The 27430-nt window shown below is 44.3% G+C and overlaps 1 pseudogene across 1 annotated transcript; it reads right to left on the bottom strand.

Moving 5' to 3' along the window:
• Window positions 1–1623: 1623 nt before the first annotated feature.
• Window positions 1624–26233, bottom strand: LOC308416297 (class E basic helix-loop-helix protein 40-like; annotated as a pseudogene). The gene is made up of 2 exons: window positions 26200–26233; window positions 1624–2651 (listed from the first exon to the last, which is right to left on the bottom strand). The product of its transcript is annotated as a class E basic helix-loop-helix protein 40-like (transcript).
• Window positions 26234–27430: the final 1197 nt, after the last annotated feature.

The following is a 27430-nucleotide window of genomic DNA, read 5'->3' as shown; positions in this document are numbered from 1 at the left end:
GAGCTGCCTCTGGGCAGGAGTCATGAAGAAAGCGTAGCTCTGCTAGCAGCTGAGCCAAGCCCTTCTTGCTTAGACTCTTGGTGTTGTCTCTGCTGAAGTGTGGGAGGATGTGGGCCTGGCCTTTAGGCCAGGACGGGAGCTATAAGGCCTTCAAAAAGAAACAGTCAGTCACTACTCACACCCGTATATTTATTCTGCAGTGTTTCAACCTTTGAATGCCCCCCTTTCCACACACTGTGGAGTGCAAACAGTAAGATTCCTCATGCCCTGGCGAGATTCCCACCCGGGTGAGGTTTACTCTTAGACCAGCAGTGTCTGTACAGAGGGACACGAAGTCAGGGTCAGAATCAGGTGTGTGGCTAGGCAGTGTGTGCCAAGTTAAAGGAGTCACACACACGTTCAACAACAATATAAAACCGAAAAGAAAATCAGACGAGCATAAATTAAAACAATCCCCCAGCGAGAACTCACCATGAATATATGGTTATACACTTTTATGTTGTCATAGTTGTTATAATGCTGGAAAGACACCCGCACTTTGGAATTAGCAGGCCTGTTGTTCTGATTCTTACAAGGACAGTGCTGTTAGGAGGCAGACATGGTGGTGGGAGAGAGGAGTTTTGCTCTCAGCTCTCAGCTCTGCAGGCTAGGGCAGGGGTTTTCTTATTTTCCAACAGAGGATGTGCTCATGTACCTCCATGGACTAGAAAGATAGATGGTTTTTGGGAAGAGGAAGGAATGCTTTCTAATTCCTACTTCCCTTTCATCTTGACGGTATGGTAGAAATTTCAGCCTGAGCAGTGAGCCAGACACATAGCAGGCTTCTGTAGATGACAGTCACGTAGAACACTGGCCGGGCTGAGCTTAGGTGTGTGGTAAGAGTCACAAATCTCATGGAAGAAATAAGGTGATTTCTTAAATTATTCCATGTAAAAATAATATAAGTAAATAAATATATATGTATATGTGTGTGTTTCTAGCATCTTTTTAATTATCTTTATACAGAGATCTATTATTTTCCTGTTTCCTTTGTCATATATTTGTATAATATATATTTATAACAGATTTACACATAAAGGCAACCACTTTTAAGGCCAAATACAACCGAGAGAAGTTTAAACACCAGCACAGTGCAGTTCGAAAAGCTGGTGCAAGGCTGGCGGAGCATGTCAGAAACACGAGGACTCTGAATGAAACATAAAGCCTCCTCGACAGAGACCGAGTCCTCTTTAGCCGTAAGGACACTGCATATGCTGCAGGGCAAGGGGAATTAGCCTTGTGAAACGATCCTGAGGTGCCAAAGCTCTGCTAGGCCTTTGAGAAGCTAAACTTGGTTCAAAGCTTTAGGATGGACTTGAAATCTGTGTCTAGCTTTGCAGTAAGTGTGGCAGTTGATTAACTTTGTGTACTCTGGGATGTTGGGGGGCATCCCTGAGACCCTCCTTTGGACAGTCCTTGGACAGTATGCCATAGAAGTGAGAGGTAGGAACGGTGCCTCAGGCCTGGGGACGGGTCTGGTTCGCCTTGATTCCCTAGCAGCTCGGCTTGTACAAAGGGGACCATTTTCGGTTCCTTAGTAAGCTCATCACAAAAGCCTGAACTAAGGAACTGTGCTCCTTGTCTTTACCCATCAGAGGCAGGGTTGGGGGAAGAGACCCGCAGGAATTTGCCCAAACCACTACCGAGACATGCCAGTGTTGGGTACCACACCACCTTAGCAGAAAGCTCAGTCTGCCCGCCGTCAGTCTGCTGTGGGTCACCTCCACAATAAAGGGAGAAGGATGGGGTCCTAACAGCTGGCTGAGATCTGTGCTCATCCGAGAGCTGCATCAGGCTCTTTTTGGTGGAGGGCTCTTCGGATTCTTGCTTAATTGTGCTGACACGTTCTCCTGCGTCCATAATCTCTTTTGCGGTATGGCTGCTCACTGTGCAAGTCAGCCTTCTCCAGTTCACCTCGGTAGCCACTGTCTGCTTCCGTGTTCCCAGGGCCTTCTGATCCCTTGGCTAGGAAGCTGGGCTTCTCCAAGTCTATGGCTTTGGGAGCCGAGTCCAATGGTTTCCCGGAAGCACCACCCTGCAGCAACTCAGAGAACACACGGTGGTGACGAGCTGGGAAGATTTCAGGTCCCAAGTGTTCTGATGCTTGGCCAGGTACTGAAGTACCTCACGGGCACAAGTCTGGAAACCTGAGCAGAACATTTCTTGTCCGACCTCGATATTTCTTGCTGACAGATCACCAGCTTGTAAACCGCTCTGCAGGACAATAATTTTCCTGCTGCTGCTGATCAATTAGGTTTGTCAGTGCTTTCATGTGCTTCGATGTAAGTTCCAGAACGACTGCTTTCTCCAAGTGACCCAAAGTAGTGAGTTTGAGGTGTTCGGCAGGAAGGCGATTCTTCAGCTGGGCAATGCACTCGTTAATCCGGTCACGTCTCTTTTGCTCAATCAGCCGGTGCGGCAATTTGTAAGCTTCCTTGCTGTCCTCGCTTGGTTTTATTCCCCGCCTGGACTTGTACACTTGGTACATGTGGGCAAAATCCACCCTTGACAGGTCTCGTGTTCCAGCCCTGGCGCTTTGGGCAGGCAGGTTACGTGCTGTGGATCAGCTACACGAGGCGGCGAGCAGAGGTCACTGTGCGCGTCTGTCCGAACTTAGTAGAGAGTCTGAGAGAGGACTGCCCTGGAAAGGAGTATCCGAGGGTCTCAAGGGGTATGTTCTTGTGAGCTACCCTGAGCTTCTTTGCAATGCGCTGGACTGCCAGGAGCTGCGGCTTTGAGGTGTTGCTTCAGTTGGGGACCTGCATGGTCAGGTGTCCCCGTGGCTTCTGGCTCCTGCTCTGCACACAGACTGTGCCTGCTGCGCCGTCTGCTCTGGGCGAGCCAAGCGAATTGCGAGCTCTATTATTTTCTCAAAGTAGATTGCTTTTCAGTAGAGGAGATACATTGAGGTTTCATGATTTAGATGATAAATAATGTTCAGGTTGACTATACGAATCTTTCAGGATCTCTGAAAGCAGAGTGCTGATCCTCAAGAGAAAAGGAGGCTGTTCTACTCAGCATGTCTGAGTAGATGGTGTTGGTTCGAACTTCAGGAGTCTCACTTTGAATAGTCTACTTTAGGCATATTTAAGCACAGCACAATTTGGCATAAATGTTCCTGGTAATACTTAACCCAATTTCATGTGCACAATAAAGCTTAAGACATGACTATATCAAAAGTCTTGGTAAAGTACATGTGACATCTTCCATAAAGGCGGGTGTTGTACATTAACAAATTCATGGTAAGAGCCTAGGTGTGGTCTCAGACATGCAGAGGGCACAAAGGACATCACCAGGTCCACTTCCGGGCTTCTGGCAGATTACAGGTTATGCATCCTTTTCTTTGGAGGGACAGCCCTGTAAACTCAACCTCCATAGTTCTCTAAGCACATATCTGTGAGCACAAGAACCTCCGTGTCCAGTTCTCTATAATCCTTGCTATGTACAGAAGAGTGTGACACATCACAGTTACACTAAGATCCTTATGTGCATGGGCCCTGCCTTTTTACTCACAGCAGGATCATCTAGGACTTCGCCATGTTGGTTGAAGTCTGACCACTAATCTTGATATGGTCCCTGCATGCTGGATAGCTCTAGCCACTAAATATTCTATGTGTGACAACTAAGTTGCATTTCTTCTTACTCTACTGCATCTGAAACAGACTCTTTTCCATCAGCTTTTACTTCCCTGGTTGTCCAGAATGGATGTGTTGGAGTTATAGAAGGAAAATATAGAGTTACAGAGGAGAAATGAGAGGGTTGGTATTTTTTCTTTGTTTCCTCAAACTGTCAAGTCCTTTAAAGAGTCCAAGAAGAAAACACTGTGACAAATAACTTACTTCTAAGGCTGCTAGGATAGAAAGCAAGGGAATCCTCATAAGGAAAGGGGTGCCCAAGAGGAGAGATTGGAATTTCCAAGGCACTGAGGGAACTCTATGTTCCACACTGAGGATGGGGACAGGAAGGGACGCCTCTTCTGTATGTTTTGCTGTTGGGATGGAGATCAATGGTATGCCTAGTAAATCAAGTCTCAGAAAACTGAGACCAGCCATGACGTGAGTGTCTAAGTGAGCAGCCTGTATCACACAGCTCAGAGATTATGGTTGTGAGACCATTAATCAAACCACTTATAGATGTCCCAATAACTTGAATCTTTGCTTCTTTGCTAGAAAAATATTTGGTTAGTTATCACCCTAGGTCAGAGACAAAAAAAGTCACCCTGTCACTGATGGTTGTAATAAAATTTCCATTGGTATTAAATTCCTGCCTTTGGTATGTTTTTGTTTTTAGGTCTGTACACAGAAGAATGTAAAGCTGAAGGGATGGGACAGTCTGTCTGAAACCTGCTTTCAAAGGTCGCAGAAACCTTTACGTGTCTTTGCACACAGTAAAGACGACACATTAAATGATAAGGCTTGAAGGATCTTGGTGCTGTGCTTGGGAATTATTTGCACTTTTCCCTACTTTCTTGAAATCCGACCCTATTACTGAAGACAAGATATACTGTTTTGTACAGACAGATAAATCAAGCTTATATCGTCTGGAAATCTTCCTTCTTGGCTAGCTTTGGAAGATACCATGCAGGCTGTTTATCCCACTGTGAGTTCTATGAGCTATGACAATGTCCCGTGTGACAAGATATGCCCATGGGTACTGGATATTGGGGGCAGAGGAGTGGGCAGAGAAATCATTTTCTAATTAGATTTAAGGTTTGCTCTACAAAAGGAAGCCTATGTCTGGTATTGTAAATCCAGTCAAGAACCCATTGCTGGGATCTCCTATTCTCCAGGTATCTACTACTATGATTTTGCTAACTAGACAGAGTATTAGACTGCCCTCTAAATTCATATCTTTTTATCTAGAGGTTAGTGCAATTCTTGGACCCCACCAGAGAAATTTCTCTGTGCAGTGAATGTTAGTTAATGCCAAAGCTCATAATCAGTCAAGATTCAGAAAATAAATGCTCAGCTACCAACGGGACATTTGCAGTGAACCTTTTCACTTTGAGCCTCTCAGAACATCTCAGAAGAGGGTGGAGAAAGGTTGCAAGAAGCAGTAGCTGGGGAGGACTGGGGTAAAAGAGTATCTTTTAGATGTGACAGGACTACTTACTCAGGAGCACAATGGCTGCTGTGGCTGCCTGGTAACAGTCCAACATGGAGGGGTGTTCCTGAGTTTTCACCTCTAGTTGAGGTGGTATTGTCAGGTAATGGCTTCTGGGAGGTTAGTCTTCATTAAGGGTGTGGTTTCTGGCAGGTCAGCCAAACTCTACTGGATGACCCTATACCCATGAATACATGAGCAGCTGATTAAACTCAGTGGCTTATTTTTTGTTTAAAGGAGGGGATCTGAAATTAGGAGCAAAATCTTGGAGGAGTTAGAGGAGGAATTGAGGGCTGTCTATGATCAAAGTACATTATATGCGTGTATGAAATTCTCAAAGGATTAAGAAAATATTATATTTAAAACATTAATCAGTCTGTGTGTGGAGGCATAAGTCTATAATCCCAGAACTTGAGAAGCAGGTGGGCTGGGAAGTCTAAAGTCAGCCTTGGCTACTTAGCAATTTTGAGGCTAGCTTGAGTTTCATGAGACCTTGTCTCAAAACCAAACCAAACTAAAATAAACCAAACCAAACTAAAATGAAAAGTGTAATGAAATACTTGGTCTGAGTTCTTGAATGTAATTGTTAAAACTCGATAGTGTTTATACATGCAATAATAGTTACAAATTGAAATTAAAAGCTAAGGAAAATTTGACTCAGCGCCTTTCAATGAATTGAGTATTAAGAGCAAGTCCCTGAAACAAAGCAGCAATTCAGAAACACAGTCACAAGAAAATACATATTAGCACCTACAAATATCAGTTGTGTGTAAAGAACTTTATTTTTGAAAAGGAAAGTGAAACACACAATAATAATGAACTAATAATAATATTAATTAGAGTAAAATACACATTAATATGTATTTACTGACACATTGCATACTAGATGCTAAAGTAAAAATTGCTTTTGCTAGAACAAGTTATCAATGCATAGCAAATCTGCGTGAACCTTTGCTCCTCTGGGCTTAGGTTTTATCTGCAAGTATTCACACCATTTAGAGTAAAGAAAAGTGAGAGCATGAAATAGAAACAGTATAGATCATTATCACGTGGAAATATGGAATTCTAGAACAGACAAGCCATATAGAAATCAATAAAATGGATACAAGGTAAATTCAAAGGTTAATCTACAGTATCTGAGGGAAAATTAAGTTTTTACAATGCCTTGGCTTGAGTGTAAAGTGTCCCTCATAGGCTCATGTATCTGAACACTTGGCCTCTGGCTGATGGTGCTGTTTTGCAGGGTTGAGAAATCTTTGGGGACTGGGGACTATAAAGTAGAAGTAGGTCACTAGGGTAAACCTTGGAGGTTACACACACCCATGTCTGGCTCTCATCTACCTCACTCCACTTTCCATTTGACTCATGCTTCTGCTGCAAATGGCTCTGCCATGTCTTCCTCGCCATGAGGGACTGATGGAAACCAGGAGCCCAAATGAACCCTTCCTCCCCTAGTCCCTTCTGCCAGGTATTTTGTTGTAGTGATGGACACGAACATACACACTCACGCGCACACACACACACTGGTACATGCACATGCACGCACACTCATATTCACATACATGCATGCACTTGCACACACACGCACACACACACACACACACACACACACACACAATGTCTAGGTCTAGAAGAAGTAACAAAAACATAGCCTTTGGGTAAAACCATCAAGTTTTTAAAAAGGAAAGAAGCAGGAGATTGGAATAAAGGATTCGCAAGAATGCTTACGTGAAGCTAAAAGAATGCTGAGAGCAGAACTCAGTTTCTTTAAAAATATACTGAAACTGCTTAAACAAATCAAATAGGAGGTAGCTTCAGTGGAGTGTAAACCAGAGGGAACTGTAACAGTGCAGGAGGAGACAGGGCCGGCACAGCGGCTTTTCAAAGACCCAAGTTCTTTTCGTAGCTTCCGTCTCTGTGTCCTGCTCTCAAGAGTGTGGCCCACGCCGCATCACCTCCACATTTCAACAACTGGTGAGAGGAATTCAGGTCCTTGTTTTAAGGACACGTCCTAGTTTAAGTGGAACACAGATCCCGTGCTCACATCCCATTGGCTAGAACTTAGTCATGTGGCTACTGGCGGAAAGATTGGGAAGTCCAGTCTTTATTCAGTGGGAATGCGTCCCTCCAAAATTTCCAGTTCAGAAAGGGAAAGATAGCCCTCGGAGACGGGAAGCAGTAGCATCAGTGACTTTGAGGACTCGGACAGATATGGAAAGTGAATGAAAAAAAATTAAACATAAAGCAAAGGACATGGCAGCTCCCAGGTATGGTGGAGGAGAAAGTTTATTATAGATGTACAGAAGAGCATAGGCAGAGGCATGCACATCTGGGGGAGTCTAGAGTGGTCATGACCCTAAACTACGAGGTGGCGGAGGGAGAGAGGGCAACCAAGTACAGCATCCAGGAGGCCACAGGTACAAAAGGATGGAAAAGCAGGTAACCAAATGTCTGGATTAGGTAGGGACGAGCCTCTGGGGGAAGGGCAGCCAAGCCCCGGGCTGGAGAGTTCAGGATAGAGAGTGGCATATACCAGTCACACCCTGTAACAGACAGGGACCGAGGGATGCTGGGAGAACCTGAAGGTCAGGTCTGATTCGCACTTCAGCCTCTTGTCCTGGGTTTGAAACCTAACAGAAAAAGACAAAACACACTGAAGAAGGTCCTCGTGCCTTCTCCAGCCTGCTGGACACTGCTCAGTGTGGTCAGTGAGGTGTGCTCTGTTGAGATGGGAGAGAGAGGAGGGTTCCATGATGTCATACAGGCCGTAGATGTCAAAGGCTCTTATTTGACTTGAGTTTTATCTGAGAAGAAGTATCAGTTGTAAAAGTAATTTCTAGAAACCCACAACCATCCCTGTCTCCAGGAAAGCTGTACCTTCTGACAGAAATTGCTAGGCAGCCTACATGTGGGGCCGGGGTGAGAACTGGCAGTCATGGTATAAGTGCTAGGTGTAGCTCAGAGGAAGAGGTGGGAGCAGAGGGAATGGGGGAGGGGCGGGGTTGGGTATAGCAGATGATCAGTTTAGTTTGACTTCAGGATATAGGGCTGTCCTAGTTCAGAAGAGATATTCATGAGGTTAAGGACAACGGCCTTGGAAAAGTATAAACAGCAAAGATATAATATACTTTAGAAATTGTGTTTCAGAGCTCCATGAACTCAATTAATTCTCTTTCCAACTATGAATTAGATGCGTGTTGTATTTTCACCTTTTAGACAGGTAACAAGGCATAGGGTTATTAATTTGCTCAGGGTCATACACAGTTGAGCTGGGGTTTGAAGCTTGGCATTTGGGCAGATGCATTTGTGTGTGTAACTAGCATGCTGTGTTATTTCCGTGACATTTTTATAAAGAATGGACCTTCCCTTGTATTAATCCCATAAAGATGTATTGCATCTAATTATGTGTATATGTGTGGATCTCTGTGTGTGTGTGCGCGTGCGTGCATGCGCCGAGCTCGTGTGTGCAGACGTGTGCGTGCATGCACTCATATGGACTTCAAAGTTAGGATACATGCTTGTCACTTGTAAAGCCCAGGCCACGATAAGAACTGAAGTATGAGTTAGCTGAGATCGTAGGAGTGGGGAGCCAGGAGGGGAGAGAGGGGGAGTGGGGAGCCCCGAAGAGGAGAGGGGGAGTGGGGAGCCAGGAGGGGAGAGAGGGGGAGTGGGGAGCCGGGAGGGGAGAGGGGGGAGTGGGGAGCCGGGAGGGGAGAGAGGGGGAGTGGGGAGCCGGGAGGGGAGAGAGGGGGAGTGGGGAGCCCCGAAGAGGAGAGGGGGAGTGGGGAGCCAGGAGGGGAGAGAGGGGGAGTGGGAAGCCCCGAAGAGGAGAGGGGGAGTGGGGAGCCAGGAGGGGAGAGAGGGGGAGTGGGGAGCCCCGAAGAGGAGAGGGGGAGTGGGGAGCCAGGAGGGGAGAGAGGGGGAGTGGGGAGCCGGGAGGGGAGAGAGGGGGAGTGGGGAGCCGGGAGGGGAGAGAGGGATAGGGGAAGAAATAACAGCCTCAGAACTAAGTGACCTGCAGCAAGGTACATCACACCAGAGTCCGCGGGTTCCGCGGGTTCGGACTAACCGGTCTTACCAGATGTTCCCCCATTCCCCATGCTCAGTGTGTGGGCTCTCGGCCGGGTGCTAGGAACTCGGGTAATGGTCTATGTCTTCTTGTATCTGTTAATCTGCTCTCTGCTTCTCTCTACAGCCAGGTAGATTCCCTTTAAGGAGTTTTTTTCCTTATTAAGTTTGTTCTTCAGCAATTTCATGAATGTCCATAGTACATTCTACTCAATCTGTCCACCCCTCTCTCTTCTATCTCTCCTATCCTGTTATTCCACATCCTCTCTACAGGCCCTGGTCCCACATTTTTTTTTTTTTATTTCGGTTTGTGACCCACTGATTTTAGCCAGGAGTTTCTGTGTGGTAACAAGTTTGGAACTGTCCAGTAGGCTCACTGCCGGTACATGAGGGAAGGCATTGATTATTCCCTCCCCAAGAATCCATTAGAAAGCAAGAGTTCTGCTGGGAGAATTAAGGCCCTATGTGGATCCCCTGATCCCTGATTCTCTCCATGGCTATAATTTAATATGAATAAACGGCCACAGCCTTTGGAAAATGTGATTGTAGCATTTAAAGCATTAGTCCAGGTAGCTTAGCTGGTGTTTCATAAGCTCTAGAGGACCAGACCAAAGGCATGACATCATGATAGGAAGGCAGTGAGGAAGTGAAGACACACTCGTCCTGTGGAGGAGGCTGGTATTGGCTCAGTGAGGGCTCTGTTAGGGGTCAGTCTTTCTAACTGAGATTGTTTATCAAACCAGCTGATCCAGACACTTAAACAACAAATGTGAGATATTGTTCCCATTCACCGAGTCTCTGTGACTCATTGATACTCTTGAGATGTCAGGCATAGACACTCTGAGAAGCAGTTGTCTTGGGATTAAGGCAGAAGCGCATGGTTAGAATGGTCTGCCTGGAGCTTATGCTTATAAGGGGACGTTATAGGGGAGGATCTGTAAGAATGGGGCTCTCGGGTCATTCAGTGTGACTTGGCTTCTTACTCATTCCACTGACATGAGCACTTGCTCTGAAGCAAGTGAGAAAATCGTTTCTTCTGAGCTGTGAGAGACTGTCAAACACAGATTTATATCACCATGAATGACACTTTCTATCATAAAGGAAGCAATATTAACCTGTATTGTCACATGGTGCTCGTGACACATCTCTTGCTGGCACTTGCAGACTCTGTCGAATAATTCAGAGGCTGGAGAGATGGCTTGGCAGGTAAGAGTATTTGTTGCTCTTTCAAGAGCCCATATTCTGTACCCAAGCAACTGCATGGTGGCTCACAAACATCTATAACACTGCTCCAGTGGAGCTGATGCCCTCTTCTGGCCTCTCGGGCACTGTGTGTAGGTGGGGCACATATGTCTGTGCAGGTAAAACATCCATACATACAAAATAAAATAATCTAAAAACGTTTGAGTCTAAAAAACTTCAGACAAATGTTTGGTATAGAAGACAAGTTTAGCTACAGAGTAAAGGAAAACAAGCTTGGGCATGAAACTGGACAATAGCCCCAAGAGACCACTGTCCAGATCTCCATTTTGGGTAGGTTTTATATTATATTGTGAAGTTTCTCTAAAACAAGCAGTCTTTTGTGAAGAACACTGTCCTGCTAGGTGATTGGTGATTGTGACTCTGTAGGAGGAAAGAATGCTGTGACTTTGTTCTTCCTTAGGAAGTCCCTGGTTACACCTCAGGATTTCACACCGTCTCCACCAGAGATCTGACTGTGGTCCCATTCTTCTGACCAGTAATTAAGGTCTTGCTGCTTTAGCCTGTTGCTTTACTGGCCATTGAGTAGTACGAGGAAGGAGTTCAGCCCCAGTGCCCTTTGATCTTTCAACTAGCTAAATGCCTAACATAGTCACAGACTAAGGAAGTCATAAATCAAGACTAAACATAGGAGTGTGCAGTGGGTGGGCTACAACAAACTGGGGAACTGTCAACAGGTTTCAGAAATAATAATCTTAGCTTTGGGTTGGTGGAGTTTACTTAGACGAAGTAGTCATGGAAATATTAGAGTGGATACAAAAGGAAAGGCAAATGTCTGTTACTGGGCCTAAACTATGCCACAAATATTTAGCTATTAAGGTTAAACAGCCTGTCATATCTGTCCATCTGACCTTGAGCAGTGACACACTCCCTAGGCCTCAGTTTCTCTATATATCAAATGGGAATAAGAGCCTCTGCCTCTTGTTTGGAGGGCGAAAGGAACATATAAAGCAATGAGCACATAAAAGTGCTCAAAGCACTAGGTGATTGCCTTCAATATTGTCACTCCCAAGAGATCAAGGGTTGGTTCCATTGACGCTAGATTCTACCTGACCGTGTAACCCTTTCATAAACAACTGAGAAATAGCACAGGGTTTATGGATTGAAGCCTGGAGTGTGGCTTGGGGGAATTTTGCCTGCTCCCCCCATCCCCTCAACTAGAGTAACACAAATTTACAGAACTCAGATTTCCCTGTGCACCAGCAGGTAAACAAATAGTTCTACGGAATTCTGGTGACTCAGAAGGGCCCCAAAGATAAGGAACTCAGACTTCCTGTCAAGCAAACAGCAGAGACTCAAATTAGTGCAAAAAGAACTTAAACAACTCAGAGATTCCAAACTGACCTGGAAATAGACAGTGAGGACCAGATTGTACCGGTCACAGAAAACTTAAGAAAGGTCAGAATTCAGGGCCCACTGAGTCTTAATGCTTGTTTCTTTACCCTGGTAAATAGTGGTAGAAAGCAGCTAACACAGGCCCACATGAAAACATTAAGAAAAAATTTAAAAAAAAAAAAAAAAAAAAAAAAAACCCTTGGTGTAAGAGTGAACCTCATCCGGAAGCTTTCTCTAACTGATAACCACCCAGGAAATGAAAACTGGTTTTTTTTCTAGTGGAGTCTTTCTGTATGTACAACCACTCTTCAGGGCAGGCCCTATGCCCAGAAAGAGTTGGCCAACACAAAGCAAACCAATGGCAATTTTAGAGGTGTTTTTGGGGTGAGGGGAGTCTCACAATGCTTTGTCTAGACATTTTAAAAAATTTTCCTAGTCTTTTGCTTGCATGCTATAATTTCTGTTTATGTGTCTTCAGTGGAATTTCTGTGTGCAAGTCTCTGTATGCACCTCTTGTGTGTGTACATGTGTGCACCTCGTGTGTTAACCTCTGTGTGCACCTCTTGTGTGTGTACCTGTGTGCACCGCTTGTGTGTGTACTTGTGTGGACCTCTTGTGTGTTTATCTGTGTGCATCTCTTGTGTGTTTATCTGTGTGCACCTCTTGTGTGTGTACCTCTGTGTGCACCTTCTGTGTGTGTACCTCTGTGTGCACCTCTTGTGTGTGTACCTCTGTGTGCACCTCCTGTGTGTGTACCTCTGTGTGCACCTCTTGTGTGTGTACCTCTGTGTACACCTCTTGTGTGTTTATCTGTGTGCACCTCTTGTGTGTTAACCTCTGTGTGCACCTCTTGTGTGTGTACCTCTGTGTGCACCTCTTGTGTGTTAACCTCTGTGTGCACCTCTTGTGTGTGTACCTCTGTGTGCACCTCCTGTGTGTGTACCTCTGTGTGCACCTCTTGTGTGTGTACCTCTGTGTGCACCTCTTGTGTGTGTACCTCTGTGTGCACCTCTTGTGTGTGTACCTCTGTGTGCACCTCCTGTGTGTGTACCTCTGTGTGCACCTCTTGTGTGTTTACCTGTGTGCACCTCCTGTGTGTGTACCTGTGTGCACCCCTTTTGCGTTAACCTCTGTGTGCACCTCTTGTATGTGTACCTCTGTGTGCACCTCTTGTGTGTGTACCTGTGTGCACCTCTTCTGTGTTTATCTGTGTGCACCTCTTGTGTGTTTACCTGTGTGTACCTCTTGTGTGTTTATCTGTGTGCACCTCTTGTGTGTTTACCTCTATGTGCACCTCTTGTGCTTTTTCTTTGACTCTTCTCTGCTTGTTTTGTCTGTGTCTTGTTATCTTGTTTTATTAACTTAATTTAATTTTATATTCATGCTTATTTTTTAAATGGGTGAGTCAGAGACCAGATCTTCATCTTAGAGACTCCATCTTAGAGAACCTGACCTCAGGCTAGACTCAACATCAACTAACCGGCCAGTACCAGCACCAGTTTCCAGGCTACCCGGCAACAAGACCTGTGTCTAATGCCTTTTTCCAGGTTACCCCCTCCCATCAAAAAACAAAAACAAAAACCCTGCATCTAGTAAATAAGTTTCCAAATTATTCTTCAACAAATCTACACCTCCAGGTTACAAGCCTGCCTTTGACACTTCCTAACAACTCCCAGTCAGAAGAAAAGCAAAAGTGACATGTGTGGTTTGGCTCCCAGCACCAGCCAATTAAAGGCCATAGTGGCACCTCAATGTTGTGTCAGCCTCAATGCCTTCTTCTTGTCTCTAAGTGCTGACCTGAAACTGGGCTGGGAGCTCCACCTCCCACTCTACTGTGTCAGGGCTGAGGGGGAGCTCACGCTTGTAATAAAAACATCCTGAAATGATTGCATGGAATCACCTCCTTGGCACAACAAAAGAGAAAGAGTGGGATTTGAGTGAGGAGGAAGATGGGGGGGGGATCCTGGAGGAGTTGGGGGAGGGGGGACACCATGATTAAAACAACTTATATTTAAAAAAAAGAAAAAAGCTAATTTCAATTAAAGAAAAAAGTAAACTTGGGGGCTGGAGAGTTGGTTCAGCGGCTAAGAGCACTGAGTGTTCTTGAGATGGCCTGAGTTTGACTTCCAGACCGCACATGGCAGCTCACAAACCTGTGACCCCAGTCCCTTCAGGAGCACCACTGCATACATGTAGTGCTCAGACATACATGTAGACAGATCTTTCCTATACATTAGATACATAAATATTTTTAAGTAAAAAAAAAAAAATCCCCTTTGGGTGATTATAAAAATGGGTTGAGACTATTCTATTTTTTTCCCATGTCCTCCTGGAGTCAACTCGCTTTTGCCCTGGGTTCCCTTGTTGAATTTGCAACTTCAGCTTTAGGGCAAAAGCCAGTAAAAGAGCCAAGCAATGGTGAAAAGGCAGAGAAGAGAGATTTAACTGAAGTGGTTACATGAGAAAGAACAGATTATGGCTCTAGTGACCCAAGTCTTGGGGTACTGACACAACCTTGAGGTTTCAGAGAACAAGAAGTATGTAAGACTAAGCTGTCCTGGTCAGCAGTTCTGCCCAGCGCCACTGCCCCGCTCTCAGGGATAATTACCTTTAAGGGGGGAGGGGGACTACCTGCAGGTTCAGGATCAGCCTTGAGTGGCATGAGGTGTCAGCTGGACAGACACTCCAGGAGCGATCAGCATTCCTACGCAGAGAATCTGACCTAAGACAGGCACAGAATGCAGGCAGAGAAGCCAGGCTGTCACTCTGGTTTGCGTTTCCTTCTGGTCTCAGGTGTGGAGTGAATGCCACTTAGCTAAAAGAAAAAAAAAAGTTTGTTTCTAAGTACCTGTTACAAACGTATGAGAAATTATCCAGACCATGGGATCAATGTGTCTGCGTACCTATGGCAAGGCCTTGGGATAGGAATGTGAGACCCATGAACTTACCCATAACAGTTTTGGAGATCCTGGACTGTGTCACAGGATACAGTGCCATGATACCTCCAAAGACATTTGTGCTTTGTCCGAAACTGTATGTAAATCTGAGATGCATGTGGCAGCGGCACATTTCATTTGGCAGATGTATCTGAATAAATTGAACTGCCTTCTCCTTCTCTAAATTGGTGTGGGTATCTCTGGTCGTTAGTATTCTTCTGTCTCTAGGTCGACCCCTCCCCCCATGCTCTCCAAGCCATGTGTCAGTCCAGGCTCAGGTTGTTTCAAATGCATTTCTGATTGATTTTCTGTCTAACAAGTGACAACTTAACTTTTCAGCAGGAGGCCTGCACTCAGGCCTCCTTTTAATACTTCAGAACAGTAATGTGATCCACACTGGAGAGGGACAATTGGTGTTTTGTGCTGGGAAAGAATTTGGTTCTCAGACACATGCTGACTTCTTCCATGTGGATCGAATTATTGTAAATTGGAGGTAGGGAAGAGGGTAGTTGCTTTTATGGAAAGGCCAGGATTTAATTCTGTGATTGATTATTGTCTCATTTGTAATTGGAGGGAATTCTGTCCCCACTTGAATTTACTGACTTACAAAAGTTCTTGGTGAAAGTTGTCCCAGAATCTACTTGGTTCCTTAGGTAATTTTCCAAATAGGCGTCTACAATCCATGAACAGCATTGAGCGGGACCAGGTTTCTAGAGGAAGGGAATTGCTTAGTGTCTGTTTTCATACTTATGAGCTTCTACTGTTCTTTGCACAGATTTGACTCTATTCGATTCTATGGCTAATGTTAGAAGGTTTCTCTACCTAGTAATTGCGTTTGGATTGGAATTGACATATGGATCATTTCTGAGGGATTGAGGTTTCCTGGGTAAACCTCTAAGCCAAACACCCCCCCAAAATTCCCAGCTATTGATCTCAAATATCAAGTCCCCAGCTGTTCTCAAGAGCATATCTGCTTTGCTTCTAACTTACCCCAGTTCAGTGACCCTTGACTTGATAGTCAGGGGGTCTCTGTAAGGAGCATATGGGATTCCAGTTGGTCTGCTATTTATAAATTTATGGTGATCTGGCTTGACCTTAGTAGCAGACCCAGGAACATCCGCACCATAGTGAGCTCATATTAGCTGGAATCAGTGGGTGTGCGTGCCGAGGTCTACCATACCGTTTTCATTGGTTTGTTCAGGTTGTTTTCTTGGAAGGTGCCAATCTCGTCCATTTCCCCTACAGTTAAGTCTTCAAAAGCTACTCATCTTTCCATGAGAATCTGCCCCAGATACTTCAACCCTTGGCGCCTCTTCTACTTCTCATCTCTAAGTATATTTATGATTATATCACTGACTCTATTCATAATATGTTTTCATGTTTCTCCCATTCATTTGTACACACTGGTTTGCCCTCATTCCTCTACAGTTTTATGAGAACAAGGACATTATCTCATACCATTCTTATAGCCATCTCTCTTGCCAGTGTTTAATTCATCCCAAATATCTACAGACAATAAACATTTCTTTCACAAACAGAACAAGACACTGTCAAGACCTTTCAAAAGGTCAGTCTACCTGTAAGCCATTCTCTGTGGTCAACATGATTGAGTAATCAACTCTTTTGCAGGGTTGCTTGTGCATTCATGTAGAAAAAGCCTGGTAGAGCTTAGAAGGTTATAGAAAATGATAGTGAATAGATTTCATTCCATGTTATTTTCATTTACAAAGTCCCTTAGATGAGATCTATGGTATCAGAGAAAAAGGCAGAAAATTGTGAGCTGTTTCAGAAGGAGCCCAGGAAAATATCACAGAGATAGTAACTGCAGAAAGTAGCCACACCTCTGCCATCAGCTGAACTGAGGGAGGTGGGTCACAGAGAATGTAAACGTGGAGGAGAGAGACTGCAGAGCTGCATGTAGACAGCCAGAGAGAGGCTGCACTGGTGCTGCGGGTGCTGATGTAGTATCTGCTCAGTCAGGATGGGAGAGAGTCCAAGAGACCCTGGTTCCTGTACTTTCTGTTACCAGATCATGGAAACAGTGGGCACCCCCAAATTGACATTTCCCTAGGAATATCATGCTGAGAGACAGGGAAGGCTGGGGCCTTAGTGCTTGCCAAAGGAGGGATTTGTCCTCCCACCACCAGGAAGAAATTTCACAACATATCTGACCATTTAGCCAAAAAGACTGGACACAATGATGGCTTGACATGAACAGTCTCTAGTGGTGGTTCCATTTGGCTTCCATTCCTTTTCACACCTAAGCCTCATCTTAAGACCCCATATAGACTGGGGGTCAGTAGGCCCCTTTGATTATTTCTCCTTTAACGTGGTCAAATTTCCTTTTCTTACTTTTAACTATTACCTCTCACTGGTATATTGAAGGTATGTGGCTGAGTCTACTTTTCTGGGAATCCCAGAGCTCGGACCTTTATCCTAAAACTTCGGGTAACACCAAGAGGGCAAGGTGACCCTTATTTTGACGGTGCCACAAAACATACTTTTGAGTCTGGGACCAATGGCTTCCTTCAGGGTGGACATCATTGCTGACAGACACTGACAAGAACACATGGAGCAGCAGGTCCACTTCCTCCTGCCTTCCAGCATCCTGTAGTACCCACTGGGGTAAGGATATAATTGGGAACAGCCTATCCTGACAAAGTAAAACAAAGCAAAATGGATTTGAGGGAACAGCAATAGGGGATATTGCCTTCCTACTTCATGACAGGGAAGGAGGGTAATGAAGACGAAGGAAAGAAATTCAGAGAGACATAGATAGAGGCCACGTAGCTTCTTAGCATTGGCTGGAACACAAAGGAAGAAGTTACAAGAGTTTTGCTGAGGTCCAGCCTGGCCAAAGGCTCTCCGTTCCTTAGACTCTTTGATGTTCTGAAGGTGGAATCATATAGCTGATCAATGGGGCTTCCATCAGGTGTACTGTGTACATGGTCTGTGTCCTCTGGTTTCCAACATTGTAGCATGTAGGTGCAAAGGCAAATCTTGAATGTTATGATAACTTGAAAGTGATGTGGCAGGTTAAATCAAATATTCACTTCCCCAAAATTAAGCTATAAGGCTCTGTTTACACCCCTAAGGATTGAATCCAGCAGGGAAACCCACTCATGGATGTATGTGATTATTTCTCTGTTCTGGCTTACCTGCTTCATATAGACCCCAGAAGGGACTCATTCTAAGTTGACAATAAATAAAGAATGCAACGCCCCCAAACCACATTTTGTGAATATTTAAGTGATATTAAGCATATGTGTGTTTTGGGGTGGTAACTGGTTATCATAGACCCTTGGTCACAGTGAGTATTAATGCACTCTTATGCTCACAGATGATTTCCATTTTCACATACTGTACCAACCTACAGGCACCCTCTGATCCACAAGCTGTAGGTTAGCTCTCTTCCTGGAGAAACCACAATGGAAGGCCTTTGTAGTGCCTGTCTTCTATTGTGAAAATTCACCCTGACTCTCTTCTGTAGTGAATTTGGTCTAATGATACTTATGCTAATAAGTGTAAGTATTATTATAATGCTAATAATAAGTTTCCACTTCCAGGCCTACTAAGGCCTCCCATGGTCGAGACCCTCAGCCTCCTGATAGAGCTGCTTTCTGAAGGACAGTTTTGCATTCACACTTTCCCTGAACACAGCAGCAGGTCAGCACTCTCCCCAACAGTTATCATGTGCCTAGGGAGAAAGAGAAGGAGAACGTGAAGGGTTAACTGTGCACTGTTTAAGTGGGTCTGTGCTACGTATGCTCAGAAATCATGTCAACTAGATTGCATTGGAACCAGTTTTAAGTTTGGTGTCTCAGAAACACCAGTGACGTGCTCTGTTCATCAGGAAAGCTGACGAGTAGGTCCAGAGATATTTGACGTTCTAACCACTGTCAACACGTTGTATTTCTTAGAAATTATTCAAGCCCTCAGGAATACTGAATATTTCAAATCCCGAGGATCTTAAGAAAACAACCCAGAAATGAACTCTTTGCTTCTATTTAACTTTTGTTTCTTGGTCATGGCAAAGCTGTAGCCATAGCTCTCAGCAGAGCCCCAGCTCACCTTAGTCTAGCCGTAGGTACCTACTAACTCAGGTTCTGTTTACAGAATGGCCTGTTCGAGTTCCGGGCGCCACTGACTTGGATTTTTAAATCACATTTCTTGCAACTCTGTTCAAGACAATCTTATTTTCCAGTAGAACAGCCATGCATTTTCAGAGAGTGGTCATAAATATTGAAGAGTTAGCTCCTCGCCAATGTATAGGAGGAAGGAGGCTCCTCCAGATTTCTTTCTAATTCCATCGTGGTTGAGTAAGCTGTTTTGAAAAGGTCACATCGGAAAACAGTATCACAAACAGTGATAAGGCATATCTGCAGAGGTGTGTGTGTGTGTGTGTGTGTGTGTGTGTGTGTGTGTGTGTAGGGGAATCAAAGGACAACTTGAGAGAATCTGTTTTCTTCTTATACCATGTAGGTCGCAGGGATCAAGGTCAAGTCCCCAGGCTTGGTGGCAATTACCATAACCTGCTAAGCCATCTCGCTGGTCTGGAAAGCATCTTTTTTTTTTTTTCCTTTTTAACCTGACTTAACTTTATTTCTATTACAAACATACACATACATATACACTTACTCATACATAAATACATGTACATGAACATAGACACACATATACACACATATACACACATGTGCATACACAAATGTCATAAATACAAAATCTTCTTTTTACAGATTTTTAAAAACATTTTGGCAAAAAACTTTATGAACATATTATTGTCAGTACTTGATTCTTTTAAAGGTTTGATAGTATGCATTGAAATCTTACTAGTTACCATAAGCATAAAGTACATGTAAAACAAAACGTAACATAGAAATAGTCAAAGTTTTCTTGGTGTGTATAGATTAAACATAATGATTTTTAAATACCAAAAATTGCCACAAGGATATCTTCTTAGTTTTTGAATTATTAATTATTTAAGGTCTAGGTGTACCCATCTCTGAGTGGGGCTAAACACTTGTTGTTGTTTTCCTACAGACTGAGGCTTCCACTTTTTGGCTGTTTTTGGAGCTTCATATGATCTGTGACTTGTTTCTTGGGTGTTCAGAACTTTCTGGTGCTAGTATACAATTATCAGTGACTGCATATTATGTCTGCTCTTTTGTGACTGAGTTACCTCACTCAGGATGATATTCTCTAGATGCATCAATTTTTTCTAGGAATTTCATAAAGTCATTGTTTCTAATAGCTGAGTAGTACTCCATTGTGTAAATATACCATAAGTTTTATATCCATTCATTTACTGAAGGGTATCTGGGTTCTTTCCAGCTTTTGGCTAATATAAATAAGGCTGCTATGAACATGGTGGAGCATGTGTCCTTATTGTATGTTGGAGCATCTTTGGGGTATATGCCCAGAAGTGGAATAACTGGGTCTTCAGGTAGGACTATGTCCAATTTTCTGAGGAAAACAAACAAACAAACAAACAAAATCTAAAACCCAATAAACAACAACAACAAACCCCTCCAAAACCAAAAAACCAAAACAAACAAAAAACCCACAAAACAAAACAAAAGCAAAAACAACAACAACAACAAAACTCCTCACCTCCACTCTTATTGATACTGGGCAGCCGATCTCACTTGTTACGATTGGTCCATGAGAGTGCACTTGGATCAGAACAGACTTCATGCATATCCATAGTCTTTCTCAGAGGTATACAGGAAGATTATTTCCCATTCCCTACATTAGTGATCTGCTTAATAATACACCTTTTCTGGGTCCTACTTTCTTGCCACACCTGTGATTTCTCTAAGTAAGCAAGCTCTGTGTGCCCCATGAACTTAGCTCTTATGTTCAGCTCTGTTCGGCTCTGAGTTTACTTCTTACATGCTTGGTCACCCTAAGGATATCCCAAGTTCCTCTCCACAGTACCTACTCTTAGTATGGCATCAGAGATATGGTCACTTACAAAGGATCTATGTATAAACTGGACACTGTAGAATGAAGAGCGTCCTCTGAGCCTTTTCTGAGAATTGATCCCAGTAGCATTTTGTATAATAGTGGAATATTTTTTGCAGTTCTTCCTGAGAATATTTGCTTTCTGAACTAAGACCTTCAAGTATTGGTTTTTCGTTCCTAACTGCAGCCTCCACAGCTGCTCATTCATCACACCTTGGTTCTAAGGCTGTGGAGGGATCTGTGATCCCAGGTGCCCTGGGCAGTGTCCCCTGCGGCCTGATAGTTCTGCTGTGCTCTGCAGGGAGCCAGGGCTGCCTTCTTCCAGAACCACATCATCTGCTTCCCTGCCCGGCACTGTCTCCTGCCAGCATTTATTATAGAAATCTGATCAGACCCTCATCCAAGACAGCATTTCCACACTGCCCTTCAAATCCATTCCTTTTGCCATCACAGCCATGAGACCACAAGGGAGGGAAGGATGATAGCATAACCACTCGTCCTTTCGGGATGCAGAGGGTAAAGGTAAACTGTCTACTGCTGGCCAAACCCTGGCCCCGTAGTTGTTTTCCTTTATTCTGGGGGTGGGTGGGGGTCATTAATAGGCCCTTGGGTGATACTACATTTAGTATTTTCTCCTGGTTCTTCTTTTACCACTTGCAGCATGTTTATTGGTCGGGTTCTCAGATGTGAAATTGTGCACTGAACAGTTCTCATATGAATCTGGGAATTTCTCTTTCCTTCCCCCAGCTCTGTCTCAAGTTACTCTCTCTTTCACCCTGCTGCTTCTCCTCTCTCTCTCTCTCTCTCTCTCTCTCTCTCTCTCTCTCTCTCTCTCTTTCTCTCTCGTCTCTTTTTAGGATCTGTCTCTCTTGCAGGAAGGGAGGCATCTTATGGGAGTAAAGCTTGAAGCATTTGTTTTTGTTTTTTATTAGTAATTTTATTTATTTACATTTCAAATGTTATCTCCCTTCCTTTTTCCCCCTCTGCAACCCCCTGTTTCTATAAGGGTACTCCCCCACCCACCCACCCACTTCACCTGCAATAGGGCATCGAGCCATCATAGGACCAAGGGCCTCCCCTCCCATTGATGCCATCTTCCCATTGATGGCCATCCTCTGCTCCATATGCAGCTGGAGCCATGTGTACTCTTTTGTTGGTGGTTTAGTCCCTGGGAACTGGGGCGGGGGGAGTCTGGTTGGTTGATACTGTTGTTCTTCCTGTGGGGTTGCAAACCCCTTCAGCTCCCACAGTCTTTTCCTTAACTTCTCCATTGAGATTCCCATGCTCAGTCAGATGACTGACTGCAAGCATCAACATCTGTATTGGTAAGGCTCTGGCAGAGCCTCTCAGGAGACATCTATATCAGGCTCCTGTCAGCAAGCACTTCTCAGCATCAGCAATAGCGTCTGGGTTTGGTGGCTGCATATGGGATGTATCCCCAGGTGGGGCAGTCTCTGGATGGTCTTTCCTTCAGTCTCTGCTCCACTCTTGTCCCTGCATTTCCTTTAGACAGGAGCAATTCTGGGTTAAAATTTCTGAGATAGGGGGTGGCCCCATCCCTCAACCAGGGGCTGTACCTAACCTCTGGATATGGGCTGTACAGGTTCTTTCTCCCCTTTGTTGAGTATTTCAGCTAATGTCATCCCCGTTGGGTCTACCTGAGGACCCAGCTATACCAGTCCTGGACCCAAAAGATGCTCCAACATATAACAAGGACACATGTTCCACTAAGTTCATAGCGGCCTTATTTATAATAACTAGAAGCTGGAAAGAACCCAGATGTCCTTCAGCAGAGGAATGGATACAGAAAATGTGGTATATTTACACAATGGAGTACTACTTAGCTGTTAAAAACAATGATTTCATGAAATTCATAGGCAAATGGATGGAACTAGAAAATATCCTGAGTGAGGTAACCCAGTCACAAAACAACATACATGGTATGCTCTCGCTGATAAGTAGATATTAGGAAAAAAGCTCAGAATACCCAAGATATAGTTCACAGACCATATGAAGCCCAAGAAGAAGGAAGGCCAAAGTGTGGATGCATCAGTCCTTCTTAGAAGGGGGAACAAAATAATCATAAAAGTAGAGGGTGGGAGAAACTTGGGAGAAAGAGAGGAAGGGGAGGGGAAAAAGGACGGGCAGGATCAGGTGTGGGAGGAGACTGGAGATGTTAGGAAATTGAACAAAGGTGTGTAGCAATGGGGGATGGGGAACTGGAGGTAGCCACCAGAAAATCCCAGATGCCAGGAAAGCAAGACTGTGGTCAGGTCCTTTATGCTGCCTTCACTGATGACTATACGATCTTTAATGAGCTAGAGGCAAACTTAAAATTCCTCTTTATAACAATTTCCAGTCTTCTCTAAACAAGGGACGTCTCCAAAGCACAGCGGCCAGCACGACTGTTTGCACTGCTCCCCGGGCAGGCTTTCAATTCACCTGCATTAGAAAATGTGATTCCCTCTCTTGCACTGTTGGCTCATTATATAAAAAGCTTGAGAGGGACCGACTGGCAGAAATTGAGATCCACAGATTGTTTCTTAAAGGGGAGAGGAATGAACTGTGTTACGGAATTTGAAAACACCTAGAGACCGCTGGGCTCTAGCCAGTTTGCGATTAGCCAAATCTTTTATTTAGGGTGCAGCTGTCCTCCACTGTGTTAAGGGGAGGAGGGCTTTTAAAGGGAAAGGTCCCGATGTTGATGTTCGGATGGGAGCTTTCATAGGTATTAAAAAACAGCTGGTCTTTTGTGTTCCTGGAATTCCTGCTGTGGTCCTAACAGCCTCATGGAGTCTGAGGGCTAGTCTCAGATCTAAGATGGAACCCTCAGCTGCTCCACTCTCTCTTTTTTTTTTTTTTTTGGTTGGACAAACCTTTTCTCAGTCCTTCCTGGCCCAATCTGAGCATCAGGCCTCATTTCCGGCTCCCTGGTCTGCCCCCGACACTTACGAGGAGTTTCCAGATGTGTCTTCTTTGAGATTTGAGGCTCTTTCTAGAAGCAGTCTTCACCTCCCACATACAGTATGTTTCCGGCACACATGGCCTTTAAATTTTTCTTTTATGGCTTTAAACAAATACTAGTTGATGGTATCGATTGTTTCCTCACTAATAATCAATTTGCTCTGGGGGAGTATGCCTGCCTTGTTTCTTCACCCCAAGAACCTTTGTCACCTTCTCCATGGAAATCTGCTTTGAGGGTCAACAGAGGCTAGCAAGTTCCTTCAGCCAATGTGAGGTCACCACAGGAGATAATGGTACTGTCTGTCAGGTGCAGGTTCACTGCTTCTCTTGGATTACCCCATTTTATACCTCAGTCTGGGGCTTTAGGGAGAGATGACCTGGGCTGCATTTTCTCCCACGGACGGATGCTGCTCACTGTTAAAGCTAGTAGTTGAGAATGAGGCCTCTACCACAAGTTTTGAGTCAAGAATGAAGCAAACTTCAGTGAAATACTCACAAGACCATCCCATGTTTCCCAGAAAATGGCCACATCTGGCAAAGGCTTCTAAAAACAAACAAACAAACCAAAAACCAAAACAAAAACCCAACCAACCAATCAAACAAACAAACAAACAAACAAACAAAAAAAAACCCATAAGGCTATGTTAAGTGCTACCTACCAGGTCCAATCAGAGGCAAACATATTTTGATGTATTTCCTGCCCGACTTCTTCCAGTCAGGGGCAAGAATGCATCATGATGTGTTTACTGCCCACATACCTCCCCCACCTTTATGTGATCAAGCACATTTGGTGCAGTTGGGTCAACCAAACTTGACTAGGGGAGTGGAAACACAGCATTATCTTCCAGAAACAATAGCCCACTCCAAAGTGTCTATGCTTGGGCAATGGGGCTTACAGGTCAGAGGCATTTTTGTTTAACAGATCTCTTAGGAATGGTAATTAAAACCTAAGACATAGCTTTGGATCTCAACAGCTGTGAAGCCAGCATGGTCCCTCTTGTTTTGCAGGATGAGAGAAGATTTGCTGACTGTGTTAAGAGATGTTTCCTGTGATCCTTCAGAGAGCACCTGCCAATGAACTGGAAGCAGGAAGCTGAAACAAAATGCAACTCGTTTCACACTAAGAATCAGGTTTTAGCCAGATCACACCACCAGTTCTCATTTAAGACTGACTCTTGCTTAAATTCACATTTGACCACCGTCAGAACCACAGTTCTCAGCACCATCACCAGGTTTCCATTTCAGGATAACAAACCGATTACCAAGGAGGCATCCTTACCCTTTACCACCCTGAAGTCCTCATGTGCTATGACCAAAATTTCATGACAAAAATAGAGTAGTATTTATTAAATTATTATGTAAACACACACATACATAATATTTAGACATACATGTGTTACCTGTGCCGTGGACCGCTCACCACTGGACCTTACCTGCCCTTGGGGTTGGAGGTGAGGTGGTGCAGACTCAACTACACAGACTCGGGGCAGGTGAGAAAGCTCTCTGACCGCTGCTTCGGCTCCTTTAATACCCTTCACCTGCGTCCCATTGGTCTCAAGAAAGCATTCTTTCTAAACGGCAGTTCCTGATTGGCTGGCATTGTCTGCTCCAGCAATCCTTGGTCTCACAGGCAGTCCTCAATTAGGTCCTCCTGCAGGAGATGTTTTTGTGGCTGTGCCACTCCCAGCATTTACATAGAGGCTGGCCTGATGTTCCTGCTACATACATGAATTCATTTTTATCACTCAGACAACTTTATAAAATATGTATTATTCACCACACCTTATGTATCTAGAAATTAAAGTGAAAAGATTAAGTAACATATCCAAAGTCATTTAGAGGACATGTTCTAACTCAGATTTATAAAAATCAACTGGAAATACTTAGATTTGATGTTTAAGTGAATTTGTCACATACAAAAATTCAAAAATATCTTGTATAATCACTATAATTCTAAACTATTTTCCCGTGAATTTGCTGAAGTCCAGTCAGAAATAGATTCATTACAAAGTCTGTTTCCTGCACGTGTGAAGTTGGTACAGTTTGAGCAAAGCTCCCAGGCTCCTCCAGAGGTGGCTGGGTGTGGAGGGAGGGAAGCCTTGCTGGACGTGCTAATGCTGCCAATCTCTGTTTTACAGCTGGAGAAAATCCAGAACACTCTAGTGAATTGGTTCACTCATTCATGACTACATCCATAATTGAAAGCTAAGAGTGGGCAATCTCATCCGAGGAGTCTAAATCTCTTACTGGTTTCTATAAAGCCTCCTATGTGAAACTGTATGAAATTAATAAACTCCCATAGGTCAGCCCGGTACAATAGGGTTTAGGCTTCTGCAATTCTGCGTGGTAATTTAGATCATTAACAATACAGGAAGAGACAAGAAGCCATGGCATATTCACACCTTTTTCCTTTTTTTTTCCCTTAAGGCAGAGTTTCACTGTGTAGCCCTAGCTGGCTTCGAACTTACGGAGTTCTGCCTGAGTCTGTCTCCCTCAGTTCAGGGATTAAAGGCAAGTGCCACCATACCTGGTTCATCTTCACACTCGATATCTTGCTTCATGACATGCTACTTGCTACTACTAACTGTTTCTAGACAACAGAGAACACAGTGTTTACCTCCTACCTCTCAGGGGTCTACACAAAGAAGCAGGAGTTGCGGTTAAGATTTTGACTGTTTGCACTTATATGGTGCACACTCCGACAAGAGAAAGCTGGGTAAAGCAACAGAAATCTCCGAAGGATGAACCTTTCTTCATCTAACATTTGCCTGTACAATGGAGTGGTTTTCATGGTTCAGCCTTTAGAAATAATTCAAGGAAAGAAATTCCATCACTATAGAGGGAAAAACTATTGCTAGTAACATTAGATTATTATTTAGTATTGTTTTGTGTAGAGAATAAAGGGGTTTTAAATCAATGCTGTGAATTGGTGCTCTAAATAATTTATCTCCTCCAGTTTTAACCTGCCTTGAGTCAGGTCTGGGCAAAGATGAAGAAGGGGACTATCATCTGGATAATATGAAGGGCAGTAGAAATTCGCAGGCATATTTGCTCAGCCTTTGTGGACAATACCTTGGGAAGGAGAGCAGCAGAGCTTACACAGGCCGCTTTCAGGATCAGGCTCCTGGGAGCGCTGCCCAGGCTCTCTGGGGCATCTGCTCTCCGTTTGACCTGCACCTTGGCTGGAGGTGCTGGACTAAACCAAGGCAGCTACACCTCCCAGCTTTGTCCGTGACACAACTTTAGATACCGGTGTCCCTCCAAAGAGATTTATAGCATAACCTTGGACCGTGTCCTGGTCTCCCACACAGAGGTCACCAGTTTCCTATCATCTGGCTTTCCTGATACAATTTTTGCATCCAAAAGCTTCTCTCCTGGAGATAATGATTTTGAGAACACATTTGCTTATCGATGTGTCTTGTGATTGTTCTCATTTGGAAAGCTGGATAGATCCCAAATCAACTTTCTGTTCGGTGAAACATCTCAGGGAATGTACTATTTTAAGGATTGAATCATCTTTTTTAGTTACTTCATAAGAGCTCCCCCCCAACCTGTCCCGCGCAACCGTCTCGCCTGCAAGAACGACGCGGCACACAAAATAGAATCCTTCTGCGGTAAACTTTATTAATCTGGAAAAACCGGTACTTGCTTCACGTAACGAAAAGGACGGAGAAAACCAAGAGATCCAAGGAGACGAACAGGACGAACAAGCTCCATGAGACGGCCGAAAACCAACGAGGGGAAGAGAGGAAGAAGAG

This window comes from Micromys minutus, assembly GCF_963924665.1.
Source record: "Micromys minutus genome assembly, chromosome: 1".
NCBI lineage: Eukaryota > Metazoa > Chordata > Mammalia > Rodentia > Muridae > Micromys > Micromys minutus.
Note: the sequence above shows the minus strand (reverse complement) of the source record. Positions and strands in the feature narration are given on the sequence as shown.